The following is a 19,706-nucleotide window of genomic DNA, read 5'->3' on the forward strand; positions in this document are numbered from 1 at the left end:
CACACAGTCTTTACCAAGGCAGGCAAGTACCCTGCAGGTATTTGTACCTTTACCACGCAGGTATGTATTTTTTAAAAACATACTTTTGAAGTTATTTTTTTAAGTGATTTTAGGGATTAGTAGAGGTGATGGTAAATTGAGGTTTCTGGGTTGGTAGAAGAAAGGAAAGCGAGGGTGACTTGAAGGTTATGGGGTGGGTAGAGATAAAGGAGGTGGGCGACTTGAGGGCTCAGCAGGGTGGGTGGAGATAAAAGTAGGTGGGTATGGGTAAAGAGGGAGGGATGACGAGGTTTCAGGAGTGGGTGGAGGTAAAGAGAGGTGAGGGTGACTTGAGAGTTCAGGGGGTGGGTAAGGGTAAAGAGAGGCGAGGGTGACTTGAGGTTTTGAGGTGGACAGAGGCAAGGGTGACCAGTGAGTTTGACTTGAGGGTTAAGGGGTGGATAAAGACAGGTGAGGGTCACTTGAGGGTTCAGAGCAGGACGAGGCAAGGAGGTTTTTAGGGTTTGGAGATGGGTAAAGGAAGTAAGAGTGAATTTGAGGTTTGGGTGCAGGTAGAATTTAAAAGGAGATAAGGGTAAATTTAGGGTTTTAGGTGAGTAGAGGTAAGGGTGGCTTTAGGGATTAAGAGTGAAGTAGATGTAAATATGAAACACAAACCTTTTGAAATCACATATGCATGATAAATAACAAATCCTCAAAATTCTAATATAGCAACCCAAAAAATAAGTAAACATGCCAAAACGTTACTTCAGAAAACCACATACTGCAGGTTAACAGTCTTAAATGAAGAGAGTATGTTTACAGCTTTAACATAAATAAAAACGGCCAGCCAAAACGGAAATTGGTTACGCGCCATACAGTTTCATTACTGATAGATGTCTGTTGCCCCCTCTTGGAAAAGCCAGAAAGCACAAGATTCCACTATGATGGTGTCAAGTTGTCTTGCAAACACAAGCAAAAAGTACAAAACTCTGAGCGTAAGCAGAGCTGAAGAACACTTATCAAGAAATCAATCAGTACTTAGTGCATGTTTCTAGGAAGAAAAGAAACACACGTAGACAAAGAGAAACTGCCATGCACTGACACGCCCTCATCAAGGAAAAGGAAAAAAATAAGATTGACAATTAAGCCACCATTTTAAGAGTTTTTTTCTTTTTTTAAAAGCAGTTCATCAAATGGCTTTATTAACAGCTCTGCTGCCTGTCTAAGATTTTAGTGCTAGCCTACAGTCACGGGTGCATGCCCTGTGCAACTATCTAGGTATGTATAACTGAGTATGAAAGAGACACTACAGTACATCGATAGTATGCAGTACTGCATTTTGAGCAGTGGGTGCTACATAAAACTTAGAACCCTTGAGGGTGGCATGTGTGATGACACAATAGCTAAATGAAGGTGCGGTGCTTACGAGGAGGACGGTAGGTGTGTCAGAGGGTGAAACACAACTTAATGCAAGTGTGATGACGGGGTCTACCTCCATGGAGCATCCCATGTAAAGATAGAATACCATATTATGAGACTGGTCGCAAGAGGTGACTCTCCATGATTGAAGGGTTTGTAAATTCAAACATCTATTTCGCATGCCGTAGGGTGCATGCATGTATGTATGTATGATCTCTGGTCCTGATAAAAGCTACACTGACCCTTAGATAGATGGCTGAAACATGTTGACCATATTGAGGATAATTGGGGTCAACTTAAATCCCACAAGTATCCACCAGTGTTTTTAAAATTTGACCAGGACCTCCATTATTAAAACCACTATTTGTGGTAAGAGTACCGGAGCCAATTTTAAAATCACTATTCACCACCACACACTGTCACAATCACAAAAAAAAAATTCCGCTCTCATCAGGTATCGTAGCGCACCCTGTAAGCTTTCAGTGACCTCGGTGGGAACCCATTGATGAAGGCTGTCACCAACTAGGTTGGTGAGTGGGGGTTCTTAAAAAAACAGCCTGCGGGATCCTAGGCATAGTACCTCAATGATTATGACAACCCATCCCTCTAACCGTAGCTGAGAAGGTAGTGAACTTGTTCTCGTTTTTTATAATAGTTATTGCTTGAAAAGGTGGACGAGTTCCCTATATCCTTCTCGCTCTCCCCGTTGTTTAATCAAATGTATTCCTGCACATAAACGCACAATCAACATATCTCATGACCAGTGCTCTCCAGACATGAAGGCGTGAAGTACTATGTAAAACATTAACTGGTTAACCAATAAGTACAGCCTTATCTGTAATAGAAAGTAGTGCACTGTTAGAAAATATTATTTTAAGTGTGTTTGTTAATCGCAGCCCTCATTTGGGTTGCCCAGCTTAATGTGGCGCATACCTATACCTAAAATATACATTAAAATTAATTTTCATTAAGATAGAGCAAGTATCAATTATAAACAGTGGAAGTTAATAAAGTTGCAGGTCATCATACTGTCACTAGGTTATACAATGTAAAGTGTGTTTAGTGGTTACAGGCTTCTACCCAAAAATATATATGTCTGAACCGATAAATAGCTAGTATTTTGAGTTTTTCCCCAGTAAGGCAAAATAACTGGAAGATTTTAGCGCTTACTGTGATAAAACCTGCATGTTCTGGTAATTACAGGCGCTTTTTCGTCAATTTGACCTGCCAAAATGTAACAAGGATACAGACTACCTCATTCTCCTGGATCTATCAGCCGCCTGCGACACTGTCTGTCACAGCACCCTACGCTCACGACGCAGGGATCCAAGACAAGGCTCTGGAATGGACCACCTCCTTCCTCTACGGCAGAACCCAGAGCGTTCGCCTCCCCCCTTTCCGATCCGAAGCCACCGAGATCATCTGCGGCGTACCCCAAGGATCATCTCTCAGCCCGACATTGTTCAACGTGTACATGGCACCGCTCGCTCACGTCGCCTGAAGGCATGACCTCAACATCATCTCGTATGCCGATGACACCCAGCTGATCCTCTCCCTCACCAAAGACCCCTTCACCGCCAAAACCAACCTCCATGAAAGAATGAAAGCCGTCACCGAGTGGATGAAGAACAGCCGCCTGAAGTTAAACTCGGACAAGACAAAAGTCCTCATCCTCGGCTCCACCCCCTCGGCCTGGGACGACTCCTGGAGGCCGACCACACTGGGAGCAGCTCCGATACCCCCAGACCACGCATGTAACCTGGGGTTCATCCTCGACTCAACACTCTCCATAACCAAGCAAGTCAATGCCGTCTCGCCCTCCTGCTTCAACACCCTCCGCATGCATCGCAAGATCTACAGGTGGATCCCCACCGAAACAAGAAGAACGGTCACCCAGGCCCTCGTCAGCAGCAGGCTGGACTACGGAAACGCTCTCTACGCAGGAGCCTCGGCCAAACTCCTGAAACGACTACAACGCATACAGAAAGCCTCAGGACGCTTGATCCTCGACATCCCTCGCCACAGCCACATCACACCCCACCTGGGAGACCTGCACTGGCTTCCCGTCAACAAGAGGATCACCTTCAAGCTCCTCACCCACACACACGTCACTCCACAACACCGGACCGGCATACCTCAACAGACGACTCACCTTCCACAACCCGAACCGCCAGCTCCACTCCCCCAACCTCGCCACAGTTCCCCGCATCCGACGAGCGACCACCGGCGGCAGATCATTCTCCCACCTCGCGGCCAAAACCTGGAACACCCTCCACATCCTCCTACGGCAGACCCAGGACCTACTAACCTTCAGAAGGCTACTCAAGACCTGTCTATTCGAGCAGTAGCAGCACCCCTCCCCCATCCTCCCCTCAGCGCTTTGAGACCCTCATGAGCGAGTAGTGCGCTTTACAAATGTTGTGATTGATAATTACTGCGTACTCAGAACTCCGACCCCTGCACAAAAAGTGGCTTGTGCAGGTCCGAATTATACGGGCCAAAATGTTGAGTGGTAATTTAATTTGGTGCTTACATTATTGCCCTTTTTTGTCCTGCCTATGCCAGACCCAGGCAGAGATGGATAAAACCGCTGAGTACTCTTTCGGGAGCGAGGGCATATTGGGTGGCTTACTGTATTTTGGGATGGGACACTAGCCAGGGAGTGGCATTTGGTGTTAGTCGATACCTCTATACAGGAAAAAGCAAGGGGTGTTGTTTTAATTGGATATACGCCTGTTTTTATTATTGATTTGTTCTCTTACACATGTCCCTTAGTCCCCATGGGTCGACCTGTATTGGTTACAGCAGCATTGTACTTTCTAATGGAAATATGCTAGCTGCTATATTTATATTTATTAGACAAAGCCCTTTTATGGTCAATTACCTGTTTAGCAGTGATGGGCTGTGTTAGGGAATCCTTCGGTCTGTAAAACGGTTTTATGATCACAATTATTTTAACAAACTAAAGTTTTACTTGGCAAATGTCATTGTTTATCTATAATGTTTTAACATGCTTTTATGGTTTAAAGAACTGACATAAGATGAACTGACTGACTAATAGCCCAGTACATGTAATCTCACAGTATCAATTAAAAACACTTTTGTGTCTGATGTAATCAGTGACTACCTTATGTACAACCCTCTCTGAGGTAACCTATCGCGGTCTGATTGCACGCGGTGGATTACGAACGTGCATGCCATGGCTTTCTGTGGAACGTCATCCTCTGCTACATAGGGCTGACTCAGGTACCCTAGGTAGAGTCGAGTGTGACGAGACAGCGGTATTCTCAGCAGTGGGCGACATTTGCTTACAATAGCCCTAACATAAAAACTTGACTCCTACCTGTGATTTCCAAAGAGTTACTGATTATATATTTGTGTATCCATTAATTCAACAATGTGGGACATTTTACTGCGATGGCTCACCTACAACCATGTATTTGACGTGACAATATAAGGTTCCATATCAAAGGTCCTGTGTGCTGCCATGGTGTGGTGTGCCACTGTCTGACCAGAGAGTGTGGACAGGGAGACACCGGACGGCGCACCCGGTCTGAGAGACATCGGTGCTCGGCTCCGACTAGTCCTCTGACACAGGTGTCCCCACAGACCGAGGAAAGCACAACACTGGAGTGGCTGACCGGATAGGGATCAGTCGGAAAGCGAGCCCTGCGCTCTCTGTTGTCAGAGTCTTCTTAAGACCCGAGGACGACGCCTGGTTCCTCCCACTCTAGCAGGGATACCTCTGGCAATTAATGTACCTGCTGCGCGCCCAGCCGTCAGTCCGTTGTTGGCTCTTCAATGGGGCACTTTTGCCCGTTCGTGATCGGCGCCCGGGCCCCAAGCACCTGGGACACCCCAGTCACCCATGCGAACGGGACCGGTGTTGGTGAATAGACTTCCGCTGATCAGAGCCACCCGGTCTGTACAATACGTCACGGCCGAGTCGTTTCCTGTGACACTCTCGAGCACTTTTCCTGAAGAGATTTCCGGTGAGGAAAGCCACCCGGCCTGTACATTGTGTCGCTAGTACGTCGCCTGTGCCGCCCCCCGCCCCTCCCCCGGCACACCTTCCTGTGCATGGGACAGTGACAGTGACCCCGTGTGTCTGCCTTACAGTGTTTCACTTGTGTACGCCGCGCGCCCACAAGGACAGTGCGCGTGACGTGCTGTGCCGTCACGAGGACAACGAGTGTGACGTGTTGCCCCTCACCTCCAGTTGTAAGGCCCTTCACCCACTCCTTGGGGGTATAAGATATTGCTTTGTGGGAGGAGTGCGCCTGACCTCTCAGCGCACACTTCTCTCCAAGGTGGGGTTGGGTTTGGAGATTGCAACCTGTCTGCATTTGGGAACAAGTAAGCGGGAATTTAAGAGTTTAAGTGTTAAAAATATGCATTTCCCTCAATTGCGTGCATTGTCGTAGAGCAAAAAGCAAGCTTTACACACTTCATAACTATAACAAACATTGACAAAGCCATTGGGTCTCGCCTAAGAAGTGATTTGGATTTGACACTGCTTTATTCGTCTTTTAGGTGGCATTCATGGATGTGCGCGTATCTGTACAAGCTGTCTTGAATGTATTTTCTTATACTTTAAGAATAGACGTTAAAAACAGCTGCAGGGGGCCCTGTCAAAAATGGTGCGTATTCGCAATGGTAAGTTGTCACTTGGATGCAACGTTACTGAAAAGAAACCTCTGCAACATTTCCAAAAAATTGATAAACACAGAACCCGGAGTTTCTGCCAGAAAGAGCATTTGAATGAAAGGTTACAGATTATATTGCAACTTGAATGCAGTGCCTTAAACCATAGTGCCATTATAGGCAACACTCCCCACCCACTGCCAAAGCATGCATGACGAATAAATAAATACACAACACAACTTTTGTTTGGGAAAATATTGCTACAGGTTTATTCCATACAAAAGTATGCAATATGGTGGTTTATCTTATGGGCGATCCAAGGGCAGTCAGTGGTAACTAACCTATGCTGTCCTGCCCGCCTGATGAGCCAACTTGCACTGTGGCGAACCCAATCAGTGCTACAAATTATAGAGTGGTCCCCTTACCAGGATCACGTGACCCATTGGACCATCTTACTCACGGACCTTTCAGGGCGGAACGTTGCAAGGCAAGCCCCTGGTTGTTCAGGCTTACAAGCGCCCTCAGGACTAGCGGGGCGCCGACGGATTTCTGCCATGAGGGCTCCTGGGAGTTGGCACTGGCACCCCTATTGTGCACCTGCAGAGGTACCCTTCTGCTTCCAGATTGCCCTGTAACTCCACCACAACTCTGGAGGCGGCCCCCGCCGCCTAAAGAGCCCCCCAACCAATACTACTAATTTCTCACCTGCAACCTGCGCTTTCCAGGGGGGATAACCTGGACGACTCACCGACAACCTCCTTCCGCAGCTTAGTCCCCAGGGGTCAAAACGCGCACAACGCGAGACGACGAGTCGAGACGGCGTGTCCGGCGCAAAAAGGGCACTAGAAAGGCAGGGCAAGGTATAAGTACCTTCCCCCGACCCTCTAAGCGCCGGAAGTGACGCGTCTAGCGCGCCAAGCAGAGGGACTCGTCCCCGAGTCCCACAACTAGAGGGGTGATGGTTGTGCCTAATTGACACCAAGGGGGCCGCCCTTTTAGGGTGGCCCCACTGCGTGGACCGCGGGCAGCCACATTCCACGCCCATGACTTGGAAAAGTAATAGCTTCCTAAACAAAATGTAATCGGTGTATGCAGGTTTAATGAACAAAGCATCAGCAGCGTTTCAAATGTTTAAAAAATACAAACCCAAAACGTTTCTTGAAATAGGATTAGAACCCAGACTTTTAAAGGACACAGCAATCTAACTACACAGTCTTGGTCTACTGTGTTTATGATATTTAAGGACACTGTCTTGGTAAAATTACATTTTATCTCTAATGGTGCACTGAAGGAGGGTAGGGTAGCAGATGCAGCAATAAATCTTACCAGGGAGCTCATTTATGGAAAGAGCAGCCCATCAAAGCAAAGAGGCTCAGCTCGGCAGGCGCTCCTGGGAAAAACTATCAGCTCATCTTTGTTCATGTGTGTTCATGTGTGGCAAAGTAGAAAGAATACAGAGGAGCAGGACATCATGTCAGATCCCTCGTGTGTGGGAAGAGCAGGGGGCAGTGATGCACACTGGTGAGAGAGAGAGCCATAAAAGCACAGATGTGGGGAAAAGAGGAGCACAAGGGAGGCAGCAGAAACACCCCTGCTGAGTGCCATGCATCAGGGGTTAAAACAACATCAATTAAGTAATTTCCCCCGTATAACTGCACTTTCCCTAAGGGAAGGATACAAACGATATGCGTCACAATTTTGTATTTTTTCCCCCTTATCTAGCAGACCTCAGAACGCTTTTTTGGTTTACTGCATTGTGATGAAACTGTAGAGTTTGTCTCACTGCCGTGATGAAGGTTACTGTGGCTTTTCATTTCAATGTGGCTTGGCCTGCAACATTTGGGCATGGCAATTCTGTGGAGACCTTAGCATTGGGGGCAGTTTGTGCCTGTCTCTGTGTGCCATTTTGGAATTGCAGATCAGCAACTGTGGTTTTCCAAAAACTGTATGCACGCCTTGCAGATTTTTGTTTGCCTGCATAGATGGTGTTAAGAAGTGCAAGTAGGTCAACCGACTTGTGGGCCAATAACTACCAATAGAAATGCATGTATTTTATGCTTGCTTGTATCTTTGGATTTTTGAAAAAAATGACACTGTTATCATTAGTCTATTATACTGCAGATTTGTAAAGACATTCCATATTAAAATGTACAGTACACAATGCTTTCCTTAGCATCTTTTATGTGTTGTTAAACTAAAAAAAAGTAACATTCATTTAGCATAGGCTAAGATGTAATGTGGGACATTTTCAGAAACTGCTTTTTCAGTTAGTAGCACATAACAGCAAGTTCCAGAATGCAATATCATTTCATGACTAACTGAACATGTTACAGATGATGAGGCTTCCTTTGGCAGACAGCAGCTCACCTGCCATGCCATTACAAGTTAATGCGGCTGCACAGCCACCAGGCAGAATTCAGCCCCTCACAATGAAAGTGAGCTGTAGAAAACTAATTTGACAAGAGGAGTGTGATATATCGTTGTTTACAGAAACAATTGTTTGTTTACAAGTTTACGGAAATAGAAAGAGAGCATATGTGCAACTCCTTTAGTCTAAAGATTGGATACATTATTCAATATGATTCCTTGTTTATGGTGCGCTATGTATGGTGGTGTAGTAAGCCCATGAAATGGCAGCCAAGTGGCTGTTTCTATTGTGGCTGAGACATTTAGCCTGTCCTGACGTTTTAACCCGCCAAAAAATGCATTTTGTGACTTATATAGATAATGGACTGGCTCTTAAACTTTAGCTGGGTGCATTAAAGTAAACATAAACATCTTTCGGAAGTTACAATATGCATTATAGCTTATCACTAGCCGCCTTTGTTGACCGTGCCCAATGTAAACAAATGTGCATGTCCACTTACAGGCATTTGAAGACTTGTTTGTACTAACCCAGTCCATTATATGATGAAGACTGGGCTTAAACTCACATTCTCAGGCTTTGGACGCCCACCAGGCCGGTTTCAGACCCGCACACTCTACGGAGTCGGTTACTCTCACTGTTATGGACGTACTCAGAGAGGGGGGCAGATAAGGGCACAACCCAGGCCCTGATTCTCCTGGATCTGTCAGCAGCCTTTGACACAGTCGATCACGACATCTTGATCGACCATGTCAGCAATGCCAGAATTCAGGGTCTGGCGTTAAAGTGGCTCTCCTCCTTTCTCAGCAACCCGTCTCAAGCGGTGCGCCTCGCCAACTTCTCATCCAACAAAAGGGAAATTACCTGTGGGGTCCCTCAGTCCTCCTCTCTCTCCCCGCTCCTTTTTAACCTGTACCTTCTTCCTCTAATTTGCTCTTTGAGAGAAAGAAATGTTGGAATTTTTAATTATGCCGATGATCTTCAATTGGTGTTTGATATTAACTCATCTGTATGTTCCACGTCTAATGTTCAAACCACTATGGTTTTTATAAGAGACTGGATGAACTGCAACCAATTGAAGCTGAATCCTTACAAAAATGAGCTGATTCTTATGGGTGGGTCAGCAAATCCATGGCACTCCAACTTTTGGCCCCCCCAACTGGGCAATCCCCCTGTGCCAGCGGCCTCCACCAAAAGCCTAGTTATTATTATCAGTAATGATTTGTCTATGAAAGCCCAGATCAGTTCAGTTGTCTCTGCCGGTTTCTGTCAACTGCGGAAAATAAAGAAGATCAGTAGATTGCTGAGTAGGGAAGCCATGATTCAGGTCACTTTAGCCTTGGTAATCTCCCGCTTGGATTATGCCAACTCATTGTATGTTGGCATCCCCGCGTACCAACTGAGACGCCTCCAACTGGTTCAGAACCAAGCTGCTAGGTTGATCTTTCATCAACCAAAGTGGCATCACGTTAATCCACTTATGAAAAGCCTTCACTGGCTTCCAGTGATCAAGCGCTGTGCGTTTAAGATGGGTTGTACCATTTTCAAAGCACTTCATGGCAACAGTCCAGCTTTTATTTCAGCTCTAATTCATCGCTACACTTCTTCTCGAGACCTTAGATCCTCCCACTTGAACCTGTTGGTAATTCCCTCGTCTAAATGTAAGAAGTATGGCGGTCTAAGATTTGCAGTTTTGGCCCCTCAATTCTGGAACTCCCTCCCGGTCGAGATAAGGTCTTTTACCTCTCTTGCTCAGTATAGAAAACAGCTGAAGACCTGGCTGTTCACCCAAGCATATGACGACTAAGCGATCTCCCTGCCACTGTCTCAACCGTTACCTGAGTGCTATGAAACCGTTTGGTGTACGCGCGCTTAACAAATGCTTTTAACATAACATAACATGATCTTATTAGAAAGGGGATGTGACCTTCAAAAGCCCTTACCGATGAATGACCTTCAATAAGTACTTACGGTGCGTTGACATTCTTTTAATGTCATTTCTTGACTACAGTATTGCAATAGATATGTTAATATATGAAATGTATCAAATTTTATGGATGTGATCACTCGCTACAGGTGGCACACATAGTGTCACGCATAAGACAGTGAAATGCCACACATAATCACCCTGAAAACGTAAAAATGGCACACTTAGGCAAACTAAAAACTTAGCACCTATGCTGAAATCGCATGCATTCTGACAGAAACAAAAGTAGTTTCCTAAAAGTGAGCAGTGGAAACCTCAAGAAAAGAAGCTATGCTACTCGGGAGGGACAGACGATGGGCAAGGCAAGCTTTCGAGGAAAATATGAGCAAACGAGAATGACAATAATGCCAAACAATGGTAAGCAACTGGCGGGCTTTAGGCCCATTGTAAGGTCTGGTAAACTGACAATAGGTCTTTTAGGCTCAGCCTAAAAAGCAGGACTCTAGCCTAAATAGGGAGTGTTGGTATGTATTCTGGGTTACTCGGTGTTCCTCGGGGGTTGGGTGTCCCTTTCATCATCGTAATTTCAAACAGTTTATGACCAAGAAGAGAATTTTACAGGTCAGAAATGCTCACTAGGACCATGACATCATATGGACTTTCACCTGATAATGACATCAGAACAAATGAACATGTGGCTGTCAGATGGAGGGGAGGTAATTTCTGCAAATTATACGAAATACCGATCAAGTGCAGGTTATCAGGGTCACCGGTTGTAGATGCCCAACTGGAAACAGAGGCAGCTGAACTGGATCCATTTGACCAGAAGATCGAGCTTTGCACTAAGAAGACAGAGCAACAGCTTGCCAGGCCAAGGCCCATTTTGGAGAACCGACCCAGCCCACTGCACATCCATGAACTGCCAGGCATTGATTGATTGCTGTGATTTACATCAGCAGGCGACAGGGCTTGCAGAAACTAGAGGCAAGAGATTTAGAATCACGAGGCAGTAGAAATGGCTAACACGTTTTCCTGCCTCCTAGATGGTATAGATGGCAAGTATGGACAACCCTCTGCTCCATGGCGAGGTGGGATGGGCTCGGCTGCCTCCTCAATACCCACTGCCCCCCTGGAACAGGGAGGAGGAGGTGGCCTATCTGCTCAGCCCCTACTGCTGAATTAACCTTTATTTGGGTTTAGTCTTTTAGTTAGAACTAAAAACTGATGCTGGGAACCTCTGTGTTTGGCAAGAATTGTCTATATACCTCACACATGCACATTTTCAGTCCCATTTCTTTACTTACCTTACTATGAAGTGTGTTATGCTTTTTAACAGATGTCAACATTTTTTTTAATTCAGCTCGAAATTATGAGTATGTGATGTGAAATTCTGTGTATAACACAGTGAAGACCGCTTCTAGAGTATGACCGAGTATATGTGAAGTGAAAAGTGCTAAAGTGGGCACATTACAAAAAGTGACGGACTGGCATCACACACCGCCTGGTGTAATGCTTCATCATCTGCCAGTCCTCGCCCTCCAAAAACCGCGTTTGGTGGAGGGCGGGCATACACCTAAAGATAGGGATGCACTTCTAAACTAAGTGGGGGCCCAGAGGGTAATATGAGTTTAAAAAGCCATAATAGTGCACCTGACAACTTTTTATTCTAATATGGTGACTAGATGGAAATAAAAACGTAAGTGCGGTGAATAGGGACCTTAATTATCCCATCGCCGCTGTGTTAGAGGTCGACATGTTTCTGCCAGTTGTCCAAAAAGGTACGTGGCATTCATCAGGACCAAATAGAACAAGCATTTGCAATGCAACAGGTCTCGCATTTACGTGCGTTTGAGCTGTTGGCATTGTAAATGACAATGCCTTTTATTTATGTTTTGGTTTTGGAACATAAATAAAACACATTGTCATTTACAATGCCAACAGCTTAAAATTGCGTAAATGCGAGACCTATTGTATTGCAAAAGCTTGTGCATTGAGTGTCGTCGGGTAGTGCAAACTCGTGTTCTCACTGTAAGTGGAGTGAAAGTGGCCTTTGGTTGTTGAGATTTGAATGTTAAAAACATAGTTGTGTTGCTCCTCATCAGCCGGGCTAGAACACATAGCTGAGTTAGTTACAATGTTATTATTTCTTGTGTTTATGAGCCTGGTGTTCAAATGGCAGAAAATGACCAGCAACTGGCAGGTAGGTATTCACCCTTTTAGCATACATTGCTTAGTATGTGCACAACGGAATCCATGAAGTCGTCTAGAGCTAATAATGTCACGAGAGGCCGGCGGTCACCGAGTTAACAGCGCCTTTAATGCAGGGGCGTCCTACGTAGTAAGTACGTGAGTGGCAGGTACATGTCTTATTTTCAGAATGTCTAGGTATGATTCATTTTCAAACAATTCATTTAAATGATGTCAGTTCCACTCAATAGTCAGACCATCTCATAGTATTGGATTTGTAAATGAATACCAGCACATAAAACAGTGCAGATTTTTGTTTCCATGTAACGTGTTCAGCAAAGTCAGGGCATTCCAAGCAACAGTCCAATCCCCTGCAAATAACTATAAGCAGGCAATAGCTGGTGACTCCAATAATTACTGTATTTAATGCATAGTGTTCAAAAAGCAGAGAAGCTTAATTTGGGTCAGCGGTTTCCGGTGCGCGGCACTGGCAGATAATTGTCAGCACTGGCTCTAGTGACAGCCCAGCACATGGTGAGGTTGTCTTTTTTAATTCTGAGGTGAGCACATCATCTGTGTCTATTATGTGAACATACACTGGGCATGAATAATACCAGCCTCTCATGCAGTTATTATAGCTTTGGAAAGCTGGAAATCTCTGAATTGTTAAACTTGTAGGATATTGCTGCTTAGGTGTTATGTTGGTACTGTCAATGGCAGTGCTGTCGGGTTTGCGTGGTGCGGGGTGCAGTAGCCTTCTAAGAAGAGCCCTGGCAGTTATTTTTTTTTTTACAAATCAAGCAAATAGAATGTTTCCAATATTAATTATTAAGGGGTACTGTGCTTCATTGCCTAGGTGGCACAATTCATCACTGGGGAATGGAGCCAGACAGGAGCTGTAACTGAAATGTAGAAGCCCTGGAATGTCCGTGTTATTGAACCCTCTCATTAACCTTCTCCGGGCCGTGACATATCCACAATTATGAATGCTGCTGCTTTCGAACTGTGATTTGTAGGCCAGTGGCACATTTTGGTTACAACCTACTTCCAAATAAATAAATTTTTGCCTGCTTACACCAAATAACCCCTGGCTTTTATGCTCGCATGCCCCTGCATGTACACTTCGGGGTTTCTTAGCATGCGATTCTTTGGGGGCCAGTTCTCAGAGAATCTTCTTCAGCTAAAAGCCTCAGTACAAACTCCACATTCGACGTGGTAAGATCTCTCTAGATAATCCACGTAAAACAAGCCGAAAATATGCTCTTAAGATAAACGTGCCATGCGTGACTAGCTGAACATTTTCACAACCCCCATGTTTAATAGCATGCCTAAAGTGTGTTCACAAGATCTAAGTTTATGATCATGTTGAACATCTCCTTATAAATTGAACATGCACTCACATGCTATAAGTCCCTGAAAAAAAAACGCCGAAAATGTACGCTCTATTAATAACCAGCACTGAAAGTGCATGCTGAACATTAGGGTTTACAAGATCACCAAGTGTTACGGGAAAGCGCTAAAAGGTCAAATAATTGCTACAGTGGGGATACGTAGTAGAAGAACATACTATGATGAGACATATGTTCAAAGATTAACACGTAAGGGCATGTCGAAAAGCTGTTTAATTTACAGCAGACACAGGCATCTGTTAACAACTTCCACATGCAATGACATGCTTGGAACAAGCAACAAGGTTGGGGTATTAGAGGAGGGGGGCGTTAATGAGCAGCAACACAAAGGAGACAGGGCGGGAGTTAAAAGCAGAGACGTGAGAGGAGGAAGGGAGGGACTGGACTCAGGTAAACAACCAGCGGAGGGTTGGAGGTGGTGCTAGATCGGACGGCCTGGGGAAAATGCGATCACATACATATAGTACATTGCCTATACCACTGCGAACCTCTAGCAGATGTGTCTGCGCGCACACAACCAAAGCTTTCAGCCAGGATTTAACAGCGCAGGCACTTCTGTAAAGTGCTCCTGTAAATAATAATTGAGCATTGAAGTTCACGCGCTCCCACAGCCGAGGCAGTGTTAATTCTTACACGAAGTTTACTTTGACAGCATTGTACTTTAAAGACCCAGCAGCAGTACAAGGAAAGAGGGGAAGGCACCTCCAAAACTGCTGGTAACATTTGGCGTTGATCTTTAAATGCACAGCAAATGTAAGGAGATAAGGCATGATTTACAAGCGTCGTAGGCACAACCTAAACAAGCGCGCACTGAAGCTGACGGAGTGGGAGGGGGAGTGGGGGCGGGCACGCAGGCTGCCAAATGGTGCGATGAATCACGGCTAAAGTGAAAGCAAACAAGTGGTTGCAGGACTCCAAATGGTGCGCGCGCCCGGACGGGTCACATGCACTGTAGTTGGAGGCCTGCAAAGCCACTGTTTGCACTTCCAAAACGCGCTTACTATAAGTCTCGCCAGAGCAGCGCTAAAGCGCTGGTCATGCGAGACCTAAAAAGGGAGGGCTCCTAGTCTGATCAACGACTATCTACTGCGTGTGGTGACCTATGGTCACTCAACACTAAGAGGGTACATTAACCTGTGAAGAGAGAAAACACACAAACAAACAATGAAAATGTGTAGATTTTACAGAAAACATAAACTTGATCAAAGCAATCATGAGCCATACGCATACGTAAAACTGTAGTGTGTGGCTATAAGGTGAGCTATACAGTGTCAGACATCTGTGTTCATTCTGACAAAAATAGCATAATAAGACATTATCTATGGTCTTACCCTGCTCTTTCAACCTACTTGCCCCATGGGAGTTGGCATGTGGAGAGCCCCTGTAGTCAAACTCTAGGGAATACTAGAGAGTGACTAATCAGAGGCATGCTAGCAGAAAACACTGTGGGCCATCTCAGGAAGATGTCCTGGAAAGGCCTTCTTTCTTCATACACTCACACACTTACTTCGTCAAGGTGCGCTCTCCACGGAATCACCTGTAGATTATACTTCCATCCTCCCCGGCGATGGTTTAGCACTGGGAAAGAGGAGTTTAAATAGTGTCTAGGTAGTGGGCGTGACCCAGCAATCAACCTACTCATGCTCAGGTGAGGTGGCGCTGCGTGATGACATGCAGTTTTCTGTGTCCCGAGCGGCAGTGCCAAGATGTACCTAGTCTTGCCTGGAGTGGGGCGTGCCTAGGGAAGTGGTGAACGCCTGTCTCTCCACACTTAAACAGTGTCTAGGTAGTGGGCGAGAGGAAACGTGAGCCTTAAGGGGGCATGACTGTAATGCCAACAAAGCTTACGCATGGAAGCGTGAGCGAAAATTTTGCGAAATGAATTGCACAAAATCACGTGAATGGGAGAGCGTGCCGGTATTATGCTGATTCCCAAGGCAACCACTAAAACACAAAGGCTTAGTGTGCAAAAAAAAAAAGGGGGCAAGAGGTAAAAAAGGGGTTTGAAAAGGGGGGTTTTCCGGTGAAGAGCATGCACTCTGTACAAAAAGTTTTTCAAGTCAAAGGCAATGCACGGATATTGTAGTGATTCAGGCCTTCAGGGACAGAAAGGCTATTTATTCATCTGGAGCCACGGGATGTCATCATTAAGGCCATGTTTCCATGATTGTAAACGAAACACCCAGCGTTGTTCCCTCACTTGAAGGGCATGGGAAAGATCCTCTTTCCTCTTTTTCATCACTTCAAGTACAGTCCATTTAAGATCACGGTCTGTATGGGTTTTCTCGAGGAAGTGTCTTGTCAGTTTTGTATTTTCTTTTTTTGCAGCGGAAAGTGCTGCGATGTTCATTGATGCGTGTCTTGACCTTTCTTGTAGTTATACCCACATACATCAAGTGGCACATATGTGGCCTGTCAATTCACCAGCACAATGAAAGAGGTCGACATAGGCACAAACAGACCTTGTGTATTGCGCAATTTTAGCAATTGTAACACTGAGAACGTTGTGTATCTCCTGATGTGCTCTTGCCACTTGATGTATGTGGGCATATTCAGTCTTAATGCGCCTCTCCACTCTGTATGTGGAGAGATAGGCGGTCATCATTACCCTAGACACGTCCCACTACAGGCAAGTCCAGGCACATCTAGGCACTGCTGCTCGGGACACAGGAAACTGCATGTCATCACGCAGCGCCACCTCACCTGAGCATGAGTAGGTTGATTGCTGGGTCACGCCCACTACTTAGACACTATTTAAACTCCTCTTTCCCAGTGCTAAACCATCGCCGGGGAGGATGGACGTATAATCTACAGGTGATTCCGTGGAGAGCGCACCTTGACGAAGTAAGTGTGTGAGTGTATGAAGAAAGAAGGCCTTTCCAGGACATCTTCCTGAGATGGCCCACAGTGTTTTCTGCTAGCATGCCTCTGATTAGTCACTCTCTTGTATTCCCTAGAGTTTGACTACAGGGGCTCTCCACATTCCAACTCCCATGGGGCAAGTAGGTATAAGACCATAGATAATGTCTTATTATGCTATTTTTGTCAGAATGAACACAGATATCTGACACTGTATAGCTCACCTTATAGCCACACACTACAGTTTTACGTATGCGTATGGATCATGATTGTTTTGACCAAGTTTATGTTTTCTGTAAAATCTACACATTTTCATTATTGTTTGTTTGTGTGTTTTCTCTCTTCACAGGTTAATGTACCCTCTTAGTGTTGAGTGACCATAGGTCACCACACGCAGTAGATAGTCATTGATCAGACTAGGAGCCCTCCCTTTTTAGGTCTCGGGACCATCCGGTCTGCCGAAGGCAGAACCGGAAGTCCGGAGATTTAATGTTTTGGAGAAGAGGGGCTTGAACCCGCCCCTCTTCTCTCCTCTTCTCCATTGGCTGGCCTCTTAAATGCTGGCCAGCCATTGGAGAAGAGGCTTTGTCTCTCCGAACAGGCCCCGTCCTTTTCGGATTCGGGGGCGTGTTTTTTGCTACTTTTCTCATTATCTCCTCCAGCCAATGGCAAGAGGAGAGAAAAGAAAAACACGCCCCCGAATCCGAAACCGCCGCTGCCTTTCTCCGAGGCATTTCTGCATCGCCTCGGAGAAAGGCGGCGGGGTTCCAAGCTGCCTGCCCCCTGTTTAAAACACTGTCTGCAACATGTGATGTCCACTCCGCCTACACTCGCCCCTGCTCTTCATGCCACAGCCTGGTGAAATACAACTGATGCTACAGGATATCGCAGAGTACAAGACACGACTTAGGTAAATGAATTCACGGCGCAGTATTGGTGTGGAAACAAACGTGTTTGGTGCTCGTTGTGATCACGAGTAAGTGAAGGAAGTGAGAAAAAATTGCGTGTGCAAAGGGTGCAAATGACTAAGCGGCGGTGACGCTCTTCTTGCCTCCGTTTTTAAACTCATTTGGCGGTGCTTTTAGGCATGGGTTAAAACCAAAAACGCGTTCTCTCTGTGATTGCTTAGATGTTGCTTCTTAATTATTTCCATATACATCTTTTTTGTGTGTGATCACCATAAGCACAAGCACTTTTGCTTCTGTTTCTGTCCCTATGTTCAGTATTAAAATCATTCGCATTAATCACCCGCTCCCGCCCCCTTCTCTGTCCCCTTCACCGTGCTTTCTCTTTTATTTGACGAGCATGTCCTAGTCTCTGCGCTTTCCCTTTAATCTGCCGACCCTGTCCCATTCTCTGTCCCCTCACTTTAATCAGCAGTTCCTGCCCTATTCCTCTGTCCCTTTTCTTTAGTCGGCCGCCCTCTGTCCCCTTCTTTTTTCTCCAGCCGCTTTTGCCTTCTTGTTCCGTTCTCTGCCCCTCAATACCCCCTCGCCTTACCAGCTTCTCTCCCCTTTCTTCTTTGCAGCTCTTGTTATTCTTTCTAGTCTTCCATTCTCCTCAGCTGCTCCTTTCTCTTGTTTCCCGTGCATCCCCTCGTCTCAGCAGTAGTTTTACTTGTCTACCGATTTTCGCGTCCTCAGCAGTTTCTGCTCTACCCCTCTCTGCCTTTCCTCTCAACAGTAACTACATCTCCTCACTGCCCCTTTCCTCTCAGCATCATCTACTGTCCCCCTCTCTGTCCCTTTCTCTCATCACTCGTCCGAGTAGTTACTGCTCTTCGTGCTTCGTCTCTTTTCAGCAGTTCTTGCCAGCACTGTGAATCTGTCCTCTTGGTAGTTCTAAACCCTACTCATTTTTCTTTTCAGTAGGCCTTGCCCCCTCCTCGTACCTCTTCCCAGCAGCTCCCTCCTCTTACCACCAGAGTATTTCCTGGACCTTCCTCATATCCCCTTATTAGATCCCGTACCCCCTCACACTCATATCTTCTCTTCTTAGTTCCCTTTTATTAGTTCCTGCATTAAAGCTTGCACCTTCCTCATGTCTTTGTTCTGCGCCGTTTCTGCCCCCTTGGACACACTGTAGTTCTCTTTGCAGCGCAGAATAGAACGCTCAGAAAGCGTTATAATAGTGTTTATGGGTTTCACATGTTATCTGTGACCCCCTGTCCTGGCGCTACAGCCAGTGTCACTCTCCTCGTTATTGCCACCCGCTGAGCCTCCCTTATCTCATAACTACATAATGACTACAAGTACATAGAGGCCACATGACTGCAATTTGAGGATTTTGAAACATGATTCTCTGGGGCTGATGTACTATTTGAAGTACTAAATCTCAGGACGACAGATGTAAGTCTTTGTCATAGCACAATATGGCCAAACAAAAATAATGTCATGAGCAATGCCAATAGCTCTAACTTTAACAATGCCGAGACCGTTGCATTGTAAATGCTTGTTCTATTTGGTCCTGATGAATGCGACGTACCATTTTGGACAACTGGCAGAAACATGTCGACCTCTAACACAGCGGCGATGGGATAATTAAGGTCCCTATTCACCGCACTTACGTTCTTATTTCCATCTAGTCACCACATTAGAATAAAAAGTTGTCAGGTGCACTAATATGGCTTTTTAAACTCACATTACCCTCTGGGCCCCCACTTAGTTTAGAAGTGCATCCCTATCTTTAGGTGTATGCCCGCCCTCCACCAAACGCGGTTTTTGGAGGGCGAGGACTGGCAGATAATGAAGCATGACACCAGGTGGTGTGTGATGCCAGTCCGTCACTTTTTGTAATGTGCCCACTTTAGCACTTTTCACTTCACATATACTCGGTCATACTCTAGAAGCGGTCTTCACTGTGTTATACATGTTAGTTTGGAGGCTGGACGTCTTCTAGTGCTCTACTGCCTCTG

General features: G+C 45.7%; 2 protein-coding genes across 9 annotated transcripts in view; one reads left to right on the forward strand and one right to left on the reverse strand.

Moving 5' to 3' along the window:
- The window catches only part of DCUN1D3 (defective in cullin neddylation 1 domain containing 3), a 117,882-nt gene extending 112,549 nt beyond the window's left edge, over positions 1-5,333 (reverse strand). Inside the window, exon 1 of one of the 4 annotated variants that reach the window (XM_085629102.1) lies at positions 5,163-5,333. The gene's annotated coding sequence lies outside the window, so the exon portion shown is untranslated. Of the gene's footprint in view, positions 1-4,827 lie in introns of all 4 variants that reach the window. The other 3 variants (XM_085629103.1, XM_085629099.1, XM_085629101.1) reach the window with 3 other exon arrangements.
- Positions 5,289-19,706, forward strand: part of LYRM1 (LYR motif containing 1) — an 88,224-nt gene continuing 73,806 nt past the window's right edge. Inside the window, exon 1 of one of the 5 annotated variants that reach the window (XM_085629108.1) lies at positions 5,289-5,393. The gene's annotated coding sequence lies outside the window, so the exon portion shown is untranslated. Of the gene's footprint in view, positions 5,758-19,706 lie in introns of all 5 variants that reach the window. The other 4 variants (XM_085629104.1, XM_085629107.1, XM_085629105.1 and 1 more) reach the window with 4 other exon arrangements.

This window comes from Triturus cristatus, chromosome 10 (genome assembly GCF_964204655.1).
Source record: "Triturus cristatus chromosome 10, aTriCri1.1, whole genome shotgun sequence".
Lineage (NCBI taxonomy): Eukaryota > Metazoa > Chordata > Amphibia > Caudata > Salamandridae > Triturus > Triturus cristatus.